This window comes from Vicugna pacos, chromosome 14 (genome assembly GCF_048564905.1).
Source record: "Vicugna pacos chromosome 14, VicPac4, whole genome shotgun sequence".
In the NCBI taxonomy this organism is placed as follows: domain Eukaryota; kingdom Metazoa; phylum Chordata; class Mammalia; order Artiodactyla; family Camelidae; genus Vicugna; species Vicugna pacos.
In genome coordinates, this window is record NC_133000.1 from 12,838,288 (window position 1) to 12,857,669 (window position 19,382).

The following is a 19,382-nucleotide window of genomic DNA, read 5'->3' on the forward strand; positions in this document are numbered from 1 at the left end:
TCATTTTTAAAGTCCATGATACATTTCTATCAAATAATTAATAAAACAGACACCAATATATTGGATAACTGTTTTAGTCCTCAAAGTAGCTATAAATTAGGCTGGAGCAGCATGCCATTTTAGAGCGAAACATTTTCTTTAAGAGAGCTTTCCACGTTGGGTTAGTTTTTTGTTTATTTCATTATGTATACATCCGGCTGTCCCAAAAGGACCCCAGGGTGAATAAGGGCTGAAACAGAACACATCCAGGCAGTCCCACCCAAGCCACCAACAGAGCACTGCTTTGCTGTTGGGGGACCAAGAGGGATTGGGGTACCAAGGATCTCACAGGATCTTGAGTCAGTCATTTTTACTGGGAATATGAACAGAAAATAAACTTTTACCTTCAGTTTTTATTATTGAAAAATCCATCCCAAATTAATCAAGAAATAAGCAAAGCCTAGTTGAAGTGAGTCTAACGTAAACTATTTTAATTCCAGACCATCTCAGAAATTAATTTATTTCCATTCACATTTCAATAACATAAATCAGGGCCTTTTAATTCAGCCAAATTGAAAGCAATCAACGTCATTTTCAAGTCAACATGTATTTACTGGGCCCTTAATGTTGACTAGGTACTGTGGAAACAACAAAGGCACATAAGGCTCTTTTCCAAAACGAAAGGTGGCACATGCTCAAAACAAGAAAGGAAAGACCCTAACCTGTAATTGGAACATGAGGAAAGGCAAGATTCCAATGGCTGGATAAAGGGGGAAGGAATTCGTGATGTGAGTGTAGAACATGAATCAAAGCTGATGGGTATACTTATACAACATGTGTTCTAAAAACCCAAGAGCCCTGGACTCAAATCCACATACTGCCTGAGTAATCCTGGGTAAGTGATTTACAATCCAACAATATTTATCTTATTGAATCACAGTACTAAACGCTCAGGGTGCACAAACCACCCAACAAGTATCAGCTATTTAGTATTTGTGAGAGAAGTGTGTTAAAGTACTAACCTGTCTGGAGAAGGGGTAAGCATGGCCATATTTGAGTTCAGATACAGAAAGAGGGGAAAACAGGGTGGGAGGGGACTTCTAAAAATGAGCAAGGAGCTTGTATTTTATCTGAACACTCAGGAGAGCAAGTAAAGATCAGAATAAAGTTACAACATGGAACCCAGAGGGAAAGGGCCAGCCTGTCTTCCCACAAGATGGTGGGAGAGGAGACACGGTGCCCTAGCTTGGAAAGTAGATACTTTAGATTATCCAAAAATCTAAATATATGCAGGTGACTGTATTTTTATGTGCACTTAAATTTTTGTTGATGAGCAAAACACCTCAGGGAGGTACTGTACTGTCTTTGGAATGGCTCTTTCCCACCCCAAAAGGTGTCCTTGGCTCAAATCACTGCCCCCAGCAGAACGGTGCCACAGCTTGTGTAGAGAGACTGATGGCGAGTGTTGCCTTCAGGGCTTTAACCACCTATCTCCCTGAAAATGATGGGGTTTTATATTAAAGCAGCTGCTTGGCTTTTGTCTCATGATTCGAATGCTCCCTGGTAGTTCTAAAACCCGTGGCATAATCTCTGGTTTTTTTCAGTCAAGGAGGGCAGGATACTGGGGGCTAGGACCATTTGTTTTGAATGAACAAGATTTTAACATGTGTAAAGTCTGGTGTGTTTTCAAACTTTTATTCTTCGTTCACAGCATTTGGCTTACAAATTCCATTCTTACTTTTTGAAACGTTTATTTTTGTTTCTTGAGGTCATTGTCTAGGCTCAACCATAACATCTTTCAGGTTGTTTTGAACGGCTAAGGGGAAATTAAAGGAAATAATGCCCTACAATGTAACCATGGACTGCTCAGCATAAACAGGGAGAAAGCTACAACAAATTACTCAGGAGTGATTAGTCAGTACCCTGGTAGGTGCACATGAGATCTGGGGCCCAGACTGACTAACAGCTGGAAAGCAGTGGGGTGAGGGTAAACTGAGATGGCATTTTCTCCCCACTATCACACACACACACACACACACACACACACACAATCACACACACCACACACACAGGAAAGAGGTCTGAATCTTGGGAAGTTAATATTTAACAGTTGATTATCCCATCAGAATTTGATTATAAAAGTACATGACTGTGGGTATAACCCCTACCCTCAGCAGATCCCACTGACCTTTGTTCTTTCACAGCCCAGGAACCCTGGCATCCATCTGCTTCCTTTCTTTTTGGTCCCAAAATAAGTTAATGTCATGCAACTTATGACCAGGTTTAAAAGTCACGAAGTTACTAGCAAACAATAGCAGACAGATCAAACATTTTGTAAAACATAGGTCATACAGTCTAATACCTGGTCTGATCACTTTCTTCGAGGAGCGCCGAGGAACTCTTGATGAGACAAATATCACACCTTAGGTTATTAACCTCCCATCTATTGTACAACACGTTCTCCCAACCATTCCATTACTCCTATTGGGATCATTGTATTCTCCCCCAAAACAAAAGAAACCAAACAAAGCACTTCCATTAATATAGTTTCTACCTTCTGGATTTTAAAATACTTTAATGTGAACTTTTCATCTACACCCAACTCCTGAAATAGCTTAGCTTAGGTAAGGATGAAAGCAGGTAGATACTCTAGAAACGAGAAAGGAGAAAGGAGAAAGGAGAAAGGAGAAAGGAGAAAGGAGAAAGGAGAAAGGAGAAAGGAGAAAGGAGAAAGGAGAGGAGAGGAGAGGAGAGGAGAGGAGAGGAGAGGAGAGGAGAAGAGAGGAGAGGAGAGGTGAGGAAAAGGAAAAGGAAAAGGAAAAGGAAAAGGAAAAGGAAAAGGGAAGAAAAGATCAAGTATAATGGCCAGGATCAGTTCTGAGAAGTTAGACTTGCTTCCTTCGTTTGAGATTTCAATGCAAAATAATAAATCATTTCTGCCTAGCTGGAACAATTTACCTCAAAGTAAAAGCGTTTTGTTATGAAGTTCTGCTTCTCCTAAAGGAAGTAGGAGGGCTGACTAATGAAATGCATGTAGAATCTGCCACTAGCACCTTCACCAAACACCCCCTCCCCATAACCAACCAATCCAGTAAAAGTAACAAAAGCAGCAAAGTTGAATATTAAATAATAAAGAACAGGGGTGGGGGTGGTTGATACACACAGCCTCACTCCGGGTATGTGTCTGGTTAAACACTGGCCGAGACACACCAGCATGCTGTTCTTGGTCCAAATTTCTTACATCTATCCTTGCCAAACAGTGCAGCTGTCACTCAGGCTACAGCTCATGAATCTTGACCTACCAGCTGACAACCAGTCCTAGAATGCTGATCCTATTGATGGAGAACCTTCCTGTGTTCTGGTTAAAATCCTTCTCCACAAAGTTCCTGCTGAACTGCTGACAGTAACATGATGACAGGATTCCCAAGGGCCAACCTCCCACTCCACTCCCAGGGTAGTCTCTATTCCCGAAGCATCTCCAGCCACTGTCTATGTGCACTCGCACCCCAGGTCTCCAAAGATTCGTTTTTCCCCTAACCACTGAGGTCTCCTGGAGCACCTCCAAAGTAAATCCAGGGCAAGGCAGCACATCTGGGCCTAGCAAAGCATCTCCAACATATGCTCCGTAGAATAATGGCTCCTCCTGGAGTGAAAACTCACCGAGGACGTATATTCAGGACATTTGGCCACACAGACTGAAACAGGATTCCCAATTTCATAATTTTTGAGCCTTTAATACACTTAACTTCATGTTAAAATACAAAGTAAAGCAAAGCAAAACACAGCACCCTTCATTAACTCAAATCTGTGTTTTGTTTTGTGGGTGTGATAACATGTACCTTCATGTCTCTGACACTTGTTGACAGACCAGACTGTGAAACCAATGCTTAGTGGCACACACTGTGGAAATGCCAGTCTAATGGTAGTCAAGAGGTCGAAGACCTAGGTCTGGCTCTATCTCTATGTGTATGACTTAGGACAAATTTTATATGCTGTGTATCTCAGCTTTCTTGTCTATAAAGTAGAAAAAATGCTTGTCCTAACTGCCTCACAGAGGAATTGTAATGGATACAACTGCTTCAAAAAGCATAGAGTACACTTGTGAAATTTTATGATGGTGCCCAGGGTAGAAGGGCACGCTACCTGAGAGCTGCAGAGCTACCCAAGCTTCCTAGCAAAGAACACAGCTGTCCCAGGTACCTTGGGAAGCCCAGGTGCTCTGTGAACCGTGAAACGTGCCCTCTTCTTCTCTGAAGGACGAAGGAGACGCAGGCTCTCCAAGCCAGGTCAGGTTACTCAGGACGAAGCAGGTCCTACACAGGCCCCTCTCCCGACATCTCACAGCAACAGCCAACATCAGTATCTTCAAAAATACACAAGGCAGAGTTACCAGGGGAGAAGGGGCCCACTCAAATTTCATTTCCAGATCTCTTCCACCTCCCTAAATGCTTCTGTGAGAGGAAGGAAGGCAAGCAATGTACAGGAGGAGGAAGAGAAGGGGAGGAGAAGATAGGAGAATGTGATAGGTTGATTTGCTCAGAAAACAGCAGAATGAAAAAAATGACTATGATTCCTGAGACACAAGTCAGGAAAATACTCAAGCCCTAACTGTGATGGTACACACTGTGTCAACTGCGATGTGAGTGGAGGGACAGTTTCCAGGGTCCTGGAAAAAGAGCCTGGAGGACAGGAACCTGTACACGGGCTCTCCTAATCAGCACATTGTGTAGCAGAACTAGTGCAGAACCAGATTAGGCAAAAATAGCATCGAGGACTGGACAGTTTATTTATATACAACATTTGACAATGAATGTCAATTATGACACCCTGAAACCTCAGGTTCATGCTATTTGTAGCTAATATAAATAGTGATCTTTATTACCAGTTACGTGAGATCTATTTGGTCAATTATTTCTTTTACAAGACAATCTCAAAGAATATAATGATGATAATATAATGATGTCTCTTGATGGCGAAGGCAATGGGGATTTTTATTTTCTAGCTGCATGTTGTCTTTTTTTGTTGTTGTTAAAAGAAAGAGCATGTATAACTTTTAAAATCAGAATGAAGCTACTTCCTTAGGGGGGGAGACCTATTACTTACTCCTTTTTCATGCACTCATTCAAAAAATTGATTTCCTCCCAAGTGTGTGTATGATACACACACACATACACACATATAAATACTTACATAATCAAATAAGATGAAGTCAGAAACTATATCCTAAGATTTTTGTTTTTCCAGGAAATGACAGCTCTTTTTCTTAAGCAGGAAGTGGAAGAAAACAATCATTTGATGGTAGTTTTACACAAAACTAGTAGAATATAGTGGCTGAGGAACACGAGCCTGTTGTCAGACAAACTTGGATTCTAACCCGCTGCTGGCACCTAGTAAACTTGTGACCTTGGCTGTACCACAAACTCTCCATGCTTTACTCGCCTCCTCTGCAAAATGGGGATAATCATCATCACTTCAAAGGGTTTTTATAAGGATTAAAATGAGATAACCAAACGAAGCACTTATAAATACAAAATGTCAAGCCTACATCTAGCCTCTGACTCCAGGCAAGTCAAATGTCACGTGATCTCATGTCACCACCCAGCACAAATTTGAAGAAAACCCAGTGCTGGTATGTTTTTTAGGCAAAATACTTCCAGGGCACTGGGTCTTAATGTTTATCCAACCATTATTAGCAGTAGCAACAAGAGATGCTGTCACTTGAAGGTGAAAGTCATCCAGGGCACAACCAAGCAAAATAAGCTCTGCCAGAAGCTCAAGGACCAGAGCAGGACTTCGCCGTCACCTACACACATACACACAGAGCGGTCTAGTTAGGCCAAGTCATGGGACTTGCTGGGTTACGGCCTGGACACCAACATTTTAAAGTCCAAGAGGAGAGGGTGTTGGGAAAAATAAGAAAGAGATACAAAATAAAATCAAATGCTTGGGCACTTCCTTGAAGAAAGCTTTTCCAGGGTGTAATAGGTAGCTGGAGTGGACAGAGCACCCCTGAAAATCTTAGCCGGGTTCTGTGACCCCCTTTCTTTATTTTGGGTAAACCCTGAAGACATACTGCTTGAAGGCAAAAAGGTGAACAAAAATAGAGTGCAACAGCCTTCACACTTGTTGCTGAAACACATTCCTTCACCTTTGAAAGATAATCATGAGAACTTGCGGAGGGCTGTCCTCATATAATAGGACAAATTGTGTTTAAATTGGGAAGCCAGCTGCTCCTTGATCAGTCATCCTTTTATCATCAACAGAACTTTAATTAGCCTCCATCTGCTTCCTGTTTTATGCCACAAATCTTAACTTTCACCTGTTGGAACCAAACTGCAATAACTACACCCATAGTAAATAAAAACAACGAACTTTTCATACAACATGTAACTAATACTCATTAAGTTGATACTGGGCTATTCAAAATAGTGCCTATTCAAACCAACTATTTTCCCATAAATGACAGTGTTCTATACTAAAAATTCAACAGAAACTGTCTCCCACCCACATCTTCTTGCATTTTTTCCATTAAGAAGGTTTTCAAGCTGTCTGGCTTCAATTTCCTGACTTTACTCATAAGTATGGGGCCATGTCAGGTCATGTGGTAACAATGGACAAATTTCAAAAACATAATGCTGACTTCAAAAAAAAAAGTTGCTGAATGATACCTACACTGACACCATTTATATAAATGTAAAGGGGATGTGACTATATAGGATTTATGGACCCACACAGTAAGCCAAGCAGGGGGCAGGCTTCTCTAAGAAAAGGAGCCCCCAACAGCCCAAGTCTGGATTAGTGACTCAGGGAAGGCAGAAAGGTTTCAAGCAAGATGGGTGATATTTGTTAAAACCATGTGGAGGCATGTGCTTACTAATTACATATTAGCCTCTGTGCTTTTCTAGATGTTGGGGATATTTCATCAAGTTGTTAAGAGAAAAACAAATGGAGGGTGACAGCAGCCAACAAGGGAAGGAGAGTAGGCACCCTATACTTTCTGACCCCGACCCAGGCACATGCCCATCTGAGAGCTGGGGTAGCAGGGAACATGCCACACCCCAAACTCATCCTTTGAGAAAGGCTGAGTAACAGTACATGTGCCTCAAGGGCAGGGACCCTGCTCTCTCATCTTGAATCTCCCCATGCTAAGGACCTGAAATATGAGTATTACTTGAGTCAATCAATATATATCAGAAGAGGATTTCTTGTGCTGCTATCTTCTAGCCCAATAATCAAGCACATCAAGTCAATTTCCCTTTCTTGAAGGAATCTGAAAAGATGAGCGGGTTACCCCTCCAGGCTAATGACCAACCTATTGAAAACTAAAACCCTAAAGCCCCTGGCTCAGAGGTTGGGATCCAGCAGGTAAGGAGTGGGGCCCAGACTCCCTGTATTAAGAGTCCTAACAGTGAGAGTCACCAGGTTTGGAAACACCTGGACTAGCTCCATGCCCAACATTTTTTTTCAGTTCTCATATTCTAAGAAAATCACTCAACTGTGTTATTCCATATAGATTCTGATTCAATAAGAGGAGGGCGAAGTTCCAGGAATACTCTTAACAAGTACCTCATCTGACAGGCAAGTTTGAGAAACACTGTGTTAGGGTGCTTTGGGGTCATTAACACCAAATAATAAAAGGCAACTTATTTAATAAGTAGTTAAGAAAGGATGTTTAAAAATATAAGGTTATGGATAAGAGCCAGTTTGTTCTGAGATTAAACTTTAAATCATCATTGTTTTTCAGAAAGAAAAACAGAAGCATCATTAGTGAATGAGGACATGTCAACTTCACCTTTCAATTTCCTGGAACTTTCCTCCCCCGCTTTCCTCTTTAATATATAGTATTTCCTTTGGACACACAAGCAGCCAACTTCACAATGCAGGCTTTAACAAGATCACTGCTCCAGATACCAAAAAGCCAGCCAGGGACTCAGTGGGAGGAGCCCTGCTGCAGCCTGACTGCACCCACTTCCATGGCTCCTGCTTTGGCAGAGAAAAGGTAATCATGTCTTGTCAAACACTGATGTCACTTCAAATTCCTTTACATTGCTGACAAGCCATCTGACACAGGGTGGAGACGGACTTCACACTTGCTCTGAGGAAATTAACAGTGGAATGTACTTTCATGGTATCAAAGGTTCTGCACACAGCGGAGCTGAGAGGAGGTTAAGTGAGCCTGACTCAGGTTAACGCAGAAGGAAAGGAGTGTGAAATCCCATCCAAAAATAGATTCCAGCAGCCAGCAGTTTTCAAGGGCTGAAAGCAAAATCTATATGACAAAGATGTCTAGATAAGTGAAAAACTATCCTAGCTAGTCAGTCACATCAAGGTTCACATCACATCAAACATCTTTTGGAGGTGTTTAGTGCACACCTTTAACAAGTTCCATGTTTGAGATGAGGCCAATCCAAAAAGGGGCTCCTTCTTTCAGGGTGTGCTCAAGTGATCTGTGAACCCTCCTCCCCATCCCACGACCAAGGGCCAGTCTTCCACATATGCTGCATACACTTTTCCCCTAACTCTAAGGCTGCTGCTGTGATGTGAAAGTCTTTGAAAAATAAAAGTGAGAAAGCCCTCAGGCCAAAAACTCTGGATTACAGTCCATAAAGTTGTGGAATCAATCAATGAGGCCAGTTTTTTTTTCCCACTAATAAAATAGGAAACTTGTCTATTTTGTAAAACTGTCTTATCTTGTGTGTGCACATGTACACTGAGACATACTGGAAAATGGATTTCTTACTAAGTATCAGGCTGGGGGCAAAATGAGAAAGCCTCAAGAACAGAAAGAAATGTAGTACTTCCTAGAGGACACGCTTTCCCTCTCTAGGAAAGGCCTAACAATGAAGCCCGATAAAACGGAGCACAGCTCCATCCCCAGGGTTTCTGGAGATCTCCCAAATCCTCAGGGAGCTCCCACTCTGCAGGCAAAAGAGGGGCCTTCTTTCCCTGCTCCTCGCAAGGCAGAATGATTCACCATCCGGACAAGGAAGACCAGAGGCTGGGAAAGGGTTGTGTAGTAGCATGTTTTTTAACCAAGTAACTTCTGGGTGAGTTACTTTCTTATCAAGAGAACAAACATGGTATTGCCAAACCTTCACAGAGTAAGATTTTGAAGAAATATTACTCAAGTCTCCATCTTTCCTTCGTGTGGGTGCAGAGTCAGCACAAGGAAACCATGGCTCAGGCAAGTGAGAAAAAATGAATTTAGATTATGTTTACAAGCCAAGGAAAGGAGAAAAGAAGACACGCTGAACAAATCCTCTACTGGAAACATTGCTAAAGTGTTTTTAAACTGAAGATTATACCACCACTTAAGATATTTTTTCTCTACTATTTTGCCCAGCATATTACAAAACTGCATCTAGGACTGAAATAGCAGATTGCCTCAAGAGCAAATGACAATATTTGTACCAGAAATGTTGGCAACCAGCGGCACAGATGGGTTTCTGCACAGCAATCTTCAAACTGGGGCTCCAAGAATAACTCCACCTACTGCACCAATGCTAAATTGCCGAATCCAAAGTCAGAAGGGCTCATTATTCCATATTTTTTCCACCACCTCCTTCCCAAATGCACGTGTACCTGCCTGACCTCTTCTGCCAGGAGTAGGCTCGGAATGAAGAAGAAAAAGAGTGACAGCAGGCCAGAGTGACAAGGTCCCCAGGCATCAACAGGAGTGAGTGGTCCGTTATCCACAAGATGCAGGAACATGAAAAAGATGGAAAACTCTAGATGAGCCAAAGTTACTTACCATGAATGGTTTTAATCTTCCCCTTCAAATACAAATTTAAAAATATTTATCCAAATTTCATCTCCTCTCCAAGGCTGGGTACCTTTGTAAAATAACATCATTTTTATTAAAAGAAAGACTCAAGAATGGAGGGAGGAACTTGTACTAACCATAATAATTACTAGGATGGTCCCAAAGGCAGTCCTTCTACACCTACAGCACAATTCACTAGACAAAAACCAAATCTCCTTTAAGTGCTTGGAGAAAACAGCCACCTTTAAACAAAGGAGCTGGCACTTTCTTGTCTGTGCTCACTGACTGCCAAAGACTATGTGCTGTTCTTCCTCCGTTCCTCTGTGATTTCTACCAAATGGTCTGGAAAGGCAAATTAAACAGAAGTCTTCACTTAAGGAGACATTAATTATGAAACCTATCCAATTAAAGTGCTGTCATTGCCATTCACAGCATCCTTTCTCTGTCTTTGAAAACGGCCAGGGCTTTGGCATTGGAAATGGGTCTCTGCCTCTGCTGTGCAGGACGACCTCCAAGCAAACCATAAGGTCTTCCATACCAAAGACAACAAATGGACAAACTTTTTCAGGTTAGGACAGCGCTTTTCAAATTACATAATGCAGAGTACAGAATACTGCATCATGTTCCATATCCCCACATCTCCCACGGTGCAGAAGGTCCAGAATCTCACAAACTAAATTCAATTAACAAAAGGTCAGGGGTTCAGGTAAACAGAAGCCTACATTTAAATAAATGTTAAATTTAATCCTTGAGAAACCAAGAGTGGAGGATTAATGGAGCACTAAAATTCCTACCCTTCCTCTCCAAATGATTAGTGTGTTCCTAAGACAGGCTCTGGTTATGACTCCCTGAACTATACTTCTCAGGAAGGTCAGGTATATCTGGAGAAAGGACCTCTACTTTCACTACCATGCCTTGATTCAGCTGAATCTGGGTAAGCCAAGTGACGTCATGAGTAAAACAAAGTTCTCTGCCTTCCTTTTCATTTTCCACTAAGTTAGCTAAAATCCCAGTAAATGAGGGTGCTAACCCTTCACAATCATAACTAGCAGAAGCAAACAATGGTCACAGAATCCCAAAGTCCAGAAGAAAAAAACTTTTCAGCTTTGGAATAAATTTTCATCCTTATATTTGACTGAGTGTATAAGATTTGGGGGAAGTTTACTCCAAGCCGGAAAGTCACCACAAGAAGACCCCACTAAAAAGGAGCTGGGAAGCAGTATGATTATTCCCATTAGTCATCAAATCTCCTCAACCCCCACTGGTAGAAGGCACCAGCCTAATAAGAGCAGTCCTCAGCCAAACCCTCTCTAGAGATTTCAGAATGAGCAAAGGAGCCTTCCTCAGTAAAACAAAAGGCAGGTCGCTCATAGTCAACAAGACAGTGGTTTGGAAATCCTGCTGATGCAAACAGCCCATCGGTCAGTCAGTCAGGGGAGATCATCAAGAAATGACCACAAGAGTATCTGACACTAGAAGGAACCTCAAACATTCCCATTTATTCTCATAAACAGTTTCAAACAATTAATTCTAAACAAGAGAATGGCATGAAATTTACATTTTCTTCCCAATCAAGGCCTTTCTCACCAACAGTGACATGGAATTAAAAAAATATATATCACATAAGCACAGTTAGCATTATTTTTAGAAACAACTTTCATTTCCATTTTAATTTACTTAAAATTCAAAACTTGCTAATAATAGAAAGTATTTCAGTGTCACTAAAACCGGAAGTTGCTGCAAAATAAAATATGGTACTTCAGAGTCAAACACAAGGATCTGTGTTGTAAAAAGAGTCAAACTCAAGGATCCCTGTTGTAAAATATTTGGTCTTTGTTACTCTCTCAGCATTCAATTTGTAAAAGGAAACATGTTCCAGTCTGGTTAATTAACCAGTAACATAAGTCAAATAATGAATGCTGCTGCTTCCTAAATAAATCAGACTAGATTAACAGAATCCTTTGAGTTTATTCTGTTTCCGAACACATTTCAAAGCCACCAAGGTGACTCTTAACTGGAAGTTAAGAAAGAAGAAACGTGCTTCCGTGTGTCAGCAACAGAGGTTTGCAGGGGAGCCACTGTTCCCAGGCGAGGGGCCTGAGCTGGCTGGAGGAGCTGCCAGACTCCTGGGGCTGGTCACCAGAGCATGACTGGACAAGACCAGAAGCAGATGTCTGATGGGTGCTTGGAAACAAGAAGATGAGGACGCAAATACGAGCAACTTGGAAAGTGACAGGTCTTACTCTTTAGCCATAATGTGCAAGTGAGAAGTAAATTTTAGCAAAAGTCTGCAATTCTGTCCCGTGGCAGCCTCTCTCTCCCTACTGCTTATGGCCCTTACCCAATTCCTCCTAGTAACAACGGTGTTATTTAACAACCCCTCTAGCCAGTCCGAAAATGTAACAGATTTGAAAACCATCATTTCTGTCCCAGAATGACTACTCCAACACAGTGACAGAGAAGCCTACTTGGATAAACAAAAAACCTACTTTCACAAAACACGGGATTGGATTAGTCTAGTACCATCTAATAACATCTTAAGCTAAAAGATGCAAACAAAACACTATGAGAGGTATTTACACCTAGGCCTAAATGCCACAAATGGAGAAATCCTCTCCTTGCTGACTCCTGGGTCCCATCTTACAAAATGACACCCTGCAGTTTCTATCCCTAAAAGAGCTTTCCTGCCAAAAATGAACATTATCCAAATGCCCACCCCTTCCAGAGCTAAAGTAAAGCATTATGTCTAAAAAAAAAAAAATCTACATACCTTAATTTTAAAACAATGCTGTTGGAAAAATGGTGCTGACAGACTTGCTCAACACAGGGTTTGCCACCAACCTTCAGTTTGCAATAAATGCGGTATATGCAAACTGCAATAAAGCAAGGTATGCTTGTACTCCAAAATGGGAACCTAGCAAGGCTAAAATATGAAAACTCAAACTCAGAACTAGTAAAATCTAAAGATGAACCAAAAACAGCACCAACCCAGAACATTCAAAAGCTAAAGTTAAGTTTTCCATCTCCGCAGCAGAGGTTAATCCCAGCAGTCTCAAAGTCTAGATTTGTTACATTGGCTCAGATTTGCTGTGAATGAAGTGATGAGGATGAGGAGAGATGTTGAAAAGCCAATCCAGTTTAAACACCACACTGAGAACTGTACTAAGGCCTTCTGTGCAGCTATTTTATTTTTTTTTAAAGAAAATCAAATTGCTTTGGGGACTGGAATAGACTTAATTTAACTAAACATTCTGCCTGGAATGTGACAATTTTCAGTTAACATTCCTCTTTATAAGCTGCCCAGTAAAATCCTCTTTTACTTAATGTCCACTCCCTCTGGTTTTCAAAGTGTTAGGTATCACTAAAAACATAATGCGTAGATTCTAGAAGACCACTGGAGCGCTGGAGCATGACTGATGAAAGGAGGAAGAAAAGAAGGCCAAAAGGACAAGCAGTCTCAAGCAGAGAGCAGGACCACTCAGGGAGTTCATCAGAAAGTCCATCATTTCTGCTCTGCAAATTCACTGAGAATCATAGAGACCTTCTGCCAACAAGTAAGGAGAAGAGTTGCTGGTTGTATGTTATTTCCTGAGGACAAAATATAACTTAAAACTATGGAAAGGTTATTTCAAATGTTTGGTTGCAATAACTCAGTAAGTAAGTTAAAGCTTTGCAAGCAGATTAAATGAAATAAATCAGTAGCCTGAATTCTCACAAACTGGCATCCTCCCCCTACCACATTCACATGTGTTTCACCCTTCCCAGAAGGGGGTATCACAGTGTGCTGTCCCCATCTTACGTAATCTTCACCCTGCTCTCATCTCTTCCTCCAACAGCCCTCAGATTACTAAACTGCGGGCAAACTAATGTGAGGACCTGTGTACCTGCCATCCATTAAAATATATATGTTTCAAAACTCTGGACACAGAGCTGCCTGCACAATTTGTTTTGTGAACTAGGCCTACAATGTCTTCCAGCGAGTTATCTTAAATTTTTAAAAGCAGCAGATCAATTTGTATTTCAAAGATCCATAACAAAGAACACTCTCTTTGAGAATAGCATTCAAAGCAGGGAAGAAGCAAGACTAAACCAGAAGCCTGTCCTGCTTACTACATTCCTTAGGAACATTTTCTGAATAGCTCCAGTTCTACAACTACAACTGTAGCATCAGGTGACCCCTGCCTTGGATGTAAGCTCCTAAAGGACTAAAATTCTGTCTTACTCTTATCTTTCTGCAGTGCTTAGCATGGCCAAGAAACCACACTTCTAATAACTGAGAAGAATCCAAGTTATTCCCTCCTTCTTCCCAATTTCAATAAATCCTAATTCTTATTTTCCAATTCCTCATATTACTTTACCGCTTAAAGGGATGGCAGACCCCTACTGTCTTGCCATGAAATATTAAAGAAATATATAGGGGGCAATTCTGGGTCTCACATTATTAAATGTAATAAGAGGCACATGGCTTTTGATATTTCCAATCCAGTAAGTAATCATGTCACAGCCTACCTAACAGTTATGTTTATAAAATTTAACAATATCAACTATGCCTCAAGAAGAGAAGGAAGTATTTTAAATGAGATCATTTCAAATCTAAGACTCGAGGTGGAGAGGTACTGAATCTTGGGTCACATACATAACATGGTGATTAGAAAACAGTTTAACAGACATATGGACCAATGGAACAAAATAGAGAGCCCAGAAATGAACCCACAAACCTTTGGTCAACTAATCTTCGACAAAGGAGGCAAGAATATACAATGGAATAAAGACAGTCTCTTCAGCAAATGGTGTTGGGAAAACTGGACAGCAGCATGTAAAACAATGAAGCTAGAACACACCCTTACACCATATACAAAAATCAACTCAAAATGGATTAAAGACTTAAACATAAGACAAGATACAATAAATCTCCTAGAGGAAAACATAGGCAAAACATTATCTGACATACATTTCAAAAATTTTCTCCTAGAAGAAATAAAAGCAAGAATAAACAAATGGGACCTAATGAAACTTACAAGCTTCTGCAGAGCAAAGGAAACCAGAAATAAAACAAGAAGAAAACCTACGGAATGGGAGAAAATTTTTGCAAGTGAAACCGACAAAGGCTTGATCTCCAAAATATATAAGCAGCTCATACGACTCAGTAAGAAAAAAATAAACAACCCAATCCAAAAATGGGCAGAAGACCTAAACAAGCAATTCTCCAAGGAAGACATACAAATGATCAAAAAGCACATGAAAAAATGCTCAATATCACTAATTATCAGAGAAATGCAAATCAAAACTACAATGAGGTATCACCTCACACCAGTCAGAATGGCCGTCATTCAAAAATCCAAAAATGACAAATGCTGGAGAGGCTGTGGAGAAAGGGGGAACCCTCCTACACTGCTGGTGGGAATGCAGTTTGGTGCAGCCACTATGGAAAACAGTGTGGAGATTCCTCAAAAGACTAGGAATAGACTTGCCATATGACCCAGGAATCCCACTCCTGGGCTTGTATCCAGAAGGAACCCTACTTCAAAAAGACACCTGCACTCCAATGTTCATAGCAGCACTATTTACAATAGCCAAAACATGGAAACAGCCTAAATGTCCATCAACAGGTGACTGGATAAAGAAGAGGTGGTATATTTATACAATGGAATACTACTCAGCCATAAAAACCGACAACATAACGCCATTTGCAGCAACATGGATGCTCCTAGAGAATGTCATTCTATGTGAAGTAAGCCAGAAAGAGAAAGAAAAATACCATATGAGATCGCTCATATGTGGAATCTAAAGACTCATGAACAGAGAATACAGACTTGTGGTTACCAGGGGGGTAGAGGGTGGGAAGGGATAGACTGGGATTTCAAAATTGTAGAATAGATAAACAAGATTACACTGTATAGCACAGGGAAATATACACAAAATGTTATGATAAATCACAGAGAAAAAAATGTGACAATGAGTGTGTATATGTCCATGAATGACTGAAAAATTGTGCTGAACACTGGTATTTGACACAACATTGTAAAATGATTATAAATCAATAAAAAATGTTAAAAAAAAAAAAAAGAAAACAGTTTACTTCCAGGGTCTCAAGCACCAGTGTACAAACATTCCAATATGTTACTGTTTTCTACCTAGGTAATAATAAAAAGCTTAGCAAGATATGTAAACATCCTGCAAAGAAAAGCTATTACCACTGTACAGTGTGCTTTAAAAATATTTCAAGTTCAAATTTGAAACCTAGCAATAAATAAGTAATACAAACTACTGGACATTCCAACTATGGGATGGTTCTAACTTATACAAGTTGAGGTGGGAAGCCCCATGAAAGAGACAGCAGGGCCCCCACCCTCCTGCCAGCACCATTCGGTTCCCTGGCCCCGAGACATTATTTCACTTTTTAAACTCTGAAATGGCTTACTTCTAAGAAAGCAGAACTTATCCCTAAGATTCTATTGGTTCCCTGAGCTAATTCTTGATTGGTCCATTTCCCTCATTACTGATTGGTCCATTTCTACAAAGCTTGTTCCTAATTAGTCACCTTTGTTATACCTTATTTGCATATGATGTTACAAAATGTTTCTAAGTCTAAACTGGTAGCCAATAAAACCCTGTGTAAACCTACAGATGGGGTCCAGAGCTTGGAGTGTTAACTCCTCTGGGCCCACTGGTGTAATAAACTGGAGTTCTCCAACTCTCCAAGTGCTGCTTGGTCTCTCATCCGGATCCAGGTTACTGTCACAACTGAGCTATAACACTGAGCTGTAACACGCTTTTCTGCAACAAGGTAAAGAAAAGTGAAAATTTAACTTTTTGTTGTTTGCTACTTTTCCAAACAGCAATTTATTATATAAAGAATCTTCTAGCATTCCAGTAAAACTTACCCCAATATAACAAAAATCCAGGACTTTGGATCCTTCTCTGACATCCTTCTTTGCTTCTTGATTAGATGTTTCACAGGCTTTCAAGTGAAACTCAACAGTTGGCTCCAAGATCATTTAGGTGTAGCTAGACAAGGTGAGTGGCCCTATCACCATTACAGAGCACTGCCTATAATGAGATCCCCTCAGACAAGGGCTCACTGGACAACAACCCACAACTGGTTAATACTAAAATGATCCAAGATCTCCTAATTTCTCCGAATTTGGAGACGATTTAGGGAAAACTCCTCCCTAAAAATGGGAGGATAAAAAAAGGTAGTAGTTCATAAAGGGGTATCTTCTGTTTGAAGGGCCCCCAAGAGAGCTACACCATTATCAAGTGAGCAGCAATATACATCCAAATGTATTCACAAGTTCACCTCCAAGTCCTTGAACGTGGAATCTGACTCCTTCTTGAACAGTTAATGATAGTGCACAAAAAACCCACGAGGGTCACTTCTATGTTCTTCTGGAGTTTCAGGAGGTCCATGAGAGCAGAAGGAGCTAAGCAGAAGACAAGCCATTTAGGGTGGAGGAGGAAGAGAAGGAAGGGGGGGTTGGTGTTAGAAGCAGGGGCAGAAGTGGCCCTGGGTCATGAAGAGCTGGTTGGAGAGGGTGGAAATGGGCTGGGAGCATCTCTGGAGTGTTGGGATCCAATGCTTTTATTTCGAGGGTGAGGAAATTGAGGCTATGATCACAAAGCCAGTTAAGTGACAGGAATAGGACCAGGTTGCCTAAGTCTCACCGCTGAGAAGGCAAGATGCAAGGCCAATAAATGAAGAGGTTGGAACTGCATGGTTTGGAGCACCTTTCTCCGTGTTCACCTCACACTCCCCTCCAAGGAAGAACACTGAATGAAAGCAGCAGAGAAGGGGTGCATGCAGGAGGAGGAGGGGCCATCTGGACGATATGATTAGTTAACGGGCTTCTATCTTCAATGATAGCTACCATCAGGTATATTTGTAATTAGGCTCTGATTTTTATACTCTTACGAGGCCAAGATCAACTCTTCTCCCCACATAAAGGAATGCCCTACTAGCTTTGCATTACAAATAGAGAAAACTTAGATGGAGTGATTAAGAGGTTGAATAAATAAGACACTGCTAGAAATGGTAAAATACCCCTTTGATGCTAAACAGCTATACTTGAGACTTCTGTTCTTTAGGGACTGGCTCTAAAAATATAAGATTATATTCCTGAAACAGGCTTTGCAGAGAAGGAAAAAACCTCTATTCAGTAAGTTTAACCATTAACTTGGAGGGGGGTGAGTACCATAAAATCCAATACTTCTCATGTTAAACACGCACAGGAATCACCAGGGATCTTATCAAAATGCAGGCTCTGATTCCATATGCCTAGGATCACGCCTGAGATTCCAGCAAGTTCCCTAGTGATGCTAATGCCACTAGCCCAGCCCATGGATCATACTTTAAACCACAAGACCATTAAAAAAAAAAAAAAGGGTACAAAAGCCACATTTCAAGGTATGTTTATCTCACAACTTAGACTGCTGGCTACAAAACAGTGACATGACATGTGAGTCTTTTTCCTTCTGAGTGATAGGCTCTGCAGAAATGGCAACATAACTTCTTTTCTAGGAGGGGGAAGGGGTTCGAGTCTAACAAGTAAGCATAAAAGCATATGCAATACATGGCACTGTGATTATTTAACACAACTGGATTTGCTCTGGGTTTGGGACAGGGAGGGGAAATCACAGCCCGTGTGTCATACAACAAAGGGACAGTAAAGACAGGAGTTAGGGAACCTGATTTAAGTCCTCTTAGGTGGCCAAATGGACAAAGTGTTCATTTTCATGAAAGCTAATCTTTCCCATTTGCACTAAAAATGGGCCCTCTGTTACTTTCCAGGAGTCCTGAGGCTTTTGTTCTGACAGCCCACAGGAAAGCCCAGAAAAGACCATGCAGCAGGACCGCTCTAATCCAGGTACACAATTATTTCTACGATACCTGACACCATTTCTTTCCATGGTCTCACGTGCCTTAGTGGACATGCAAGCTTTCTGAGGACTATCTTGTAGTCTTTGTGGGCTAGTCCAAATTTGAGGAATAAAATTTTTAAAACTAGCCTTAGGAAGCAATGTGGCTTTGGAAATCTTGACTCAAATACCTGACAGTCACTAGTTATATGACCCTGGCTAAAGTACTTAAGATTTCTGCTTCCTTAACTATAAAAGAGGATAACAGCCACCTAGTGAGGTTCCAGTAAGATCAGGTACTTTGAGTGCCTGGCAGCTCAGTTGTTGGCCCAGTGAGGTTCAACAGCAGGAGTATCACCGGTACCGTTAGGGCCACCTTCTCCAACTAAGCCAACCAACCCCAATCCTCACTATACTAAACATACAGACTACTGGGTAGGCTCTGTTCTCAGCGAGCTTACATTGCAAGCCAACAACACATAAAAGTCACACCCACTTTTTAAACATCGCTGGTAATTCTCAACTTCTACGTACTCATCATCTAAGCACTGTGGTATTCAGAAGAGAAAGACCACATATGCACAACCAGCCTCTTTACTATCCCCAGTGCCATCTCTTCACTAATCCTGTCTTCCCACCACATTCCCCTCATCCTCATTCTGACAGCACAGCATCCCAAAGAGGAGGAAGACAGCCTCTCCTGTCACCCCATCTCCCCACTACATGTCCTTCCTGGGTCAACAGCAACTTGTCTCCCCCAGCATAGCGTGAGAAGGAATGGACT

The 19,382-nt window shown here is 41.2% G+C and overlaps 1 protein-coding gene and 1 long non-coding RNA gene across 2 annotated transcripts in view; one reads left to right on the plus strand and one right to left on the minus strand.

Annotated features, from left to right (window-relative positions):
* Positions 1 to 19,382, minus strand: part of FOXO1 (forkhead box O1) — an 86,660-nt gene that overhangs the window by 17,010 nt on the left and 50,268 nt on the right. The window lies entirely within an intron of this gene.
* Positions 780 to 18,694, plus strand: LOC140701112 (uncharacterized). Its single transcript, XR_012079956.1, has 3 exons — positions 780 to 874; positions 7,724 to 7,978; positions 18,531 to 18,694. It is a non-coding gene; the product is annotated as an uncharacterized lncRNA (long non-coding RNA).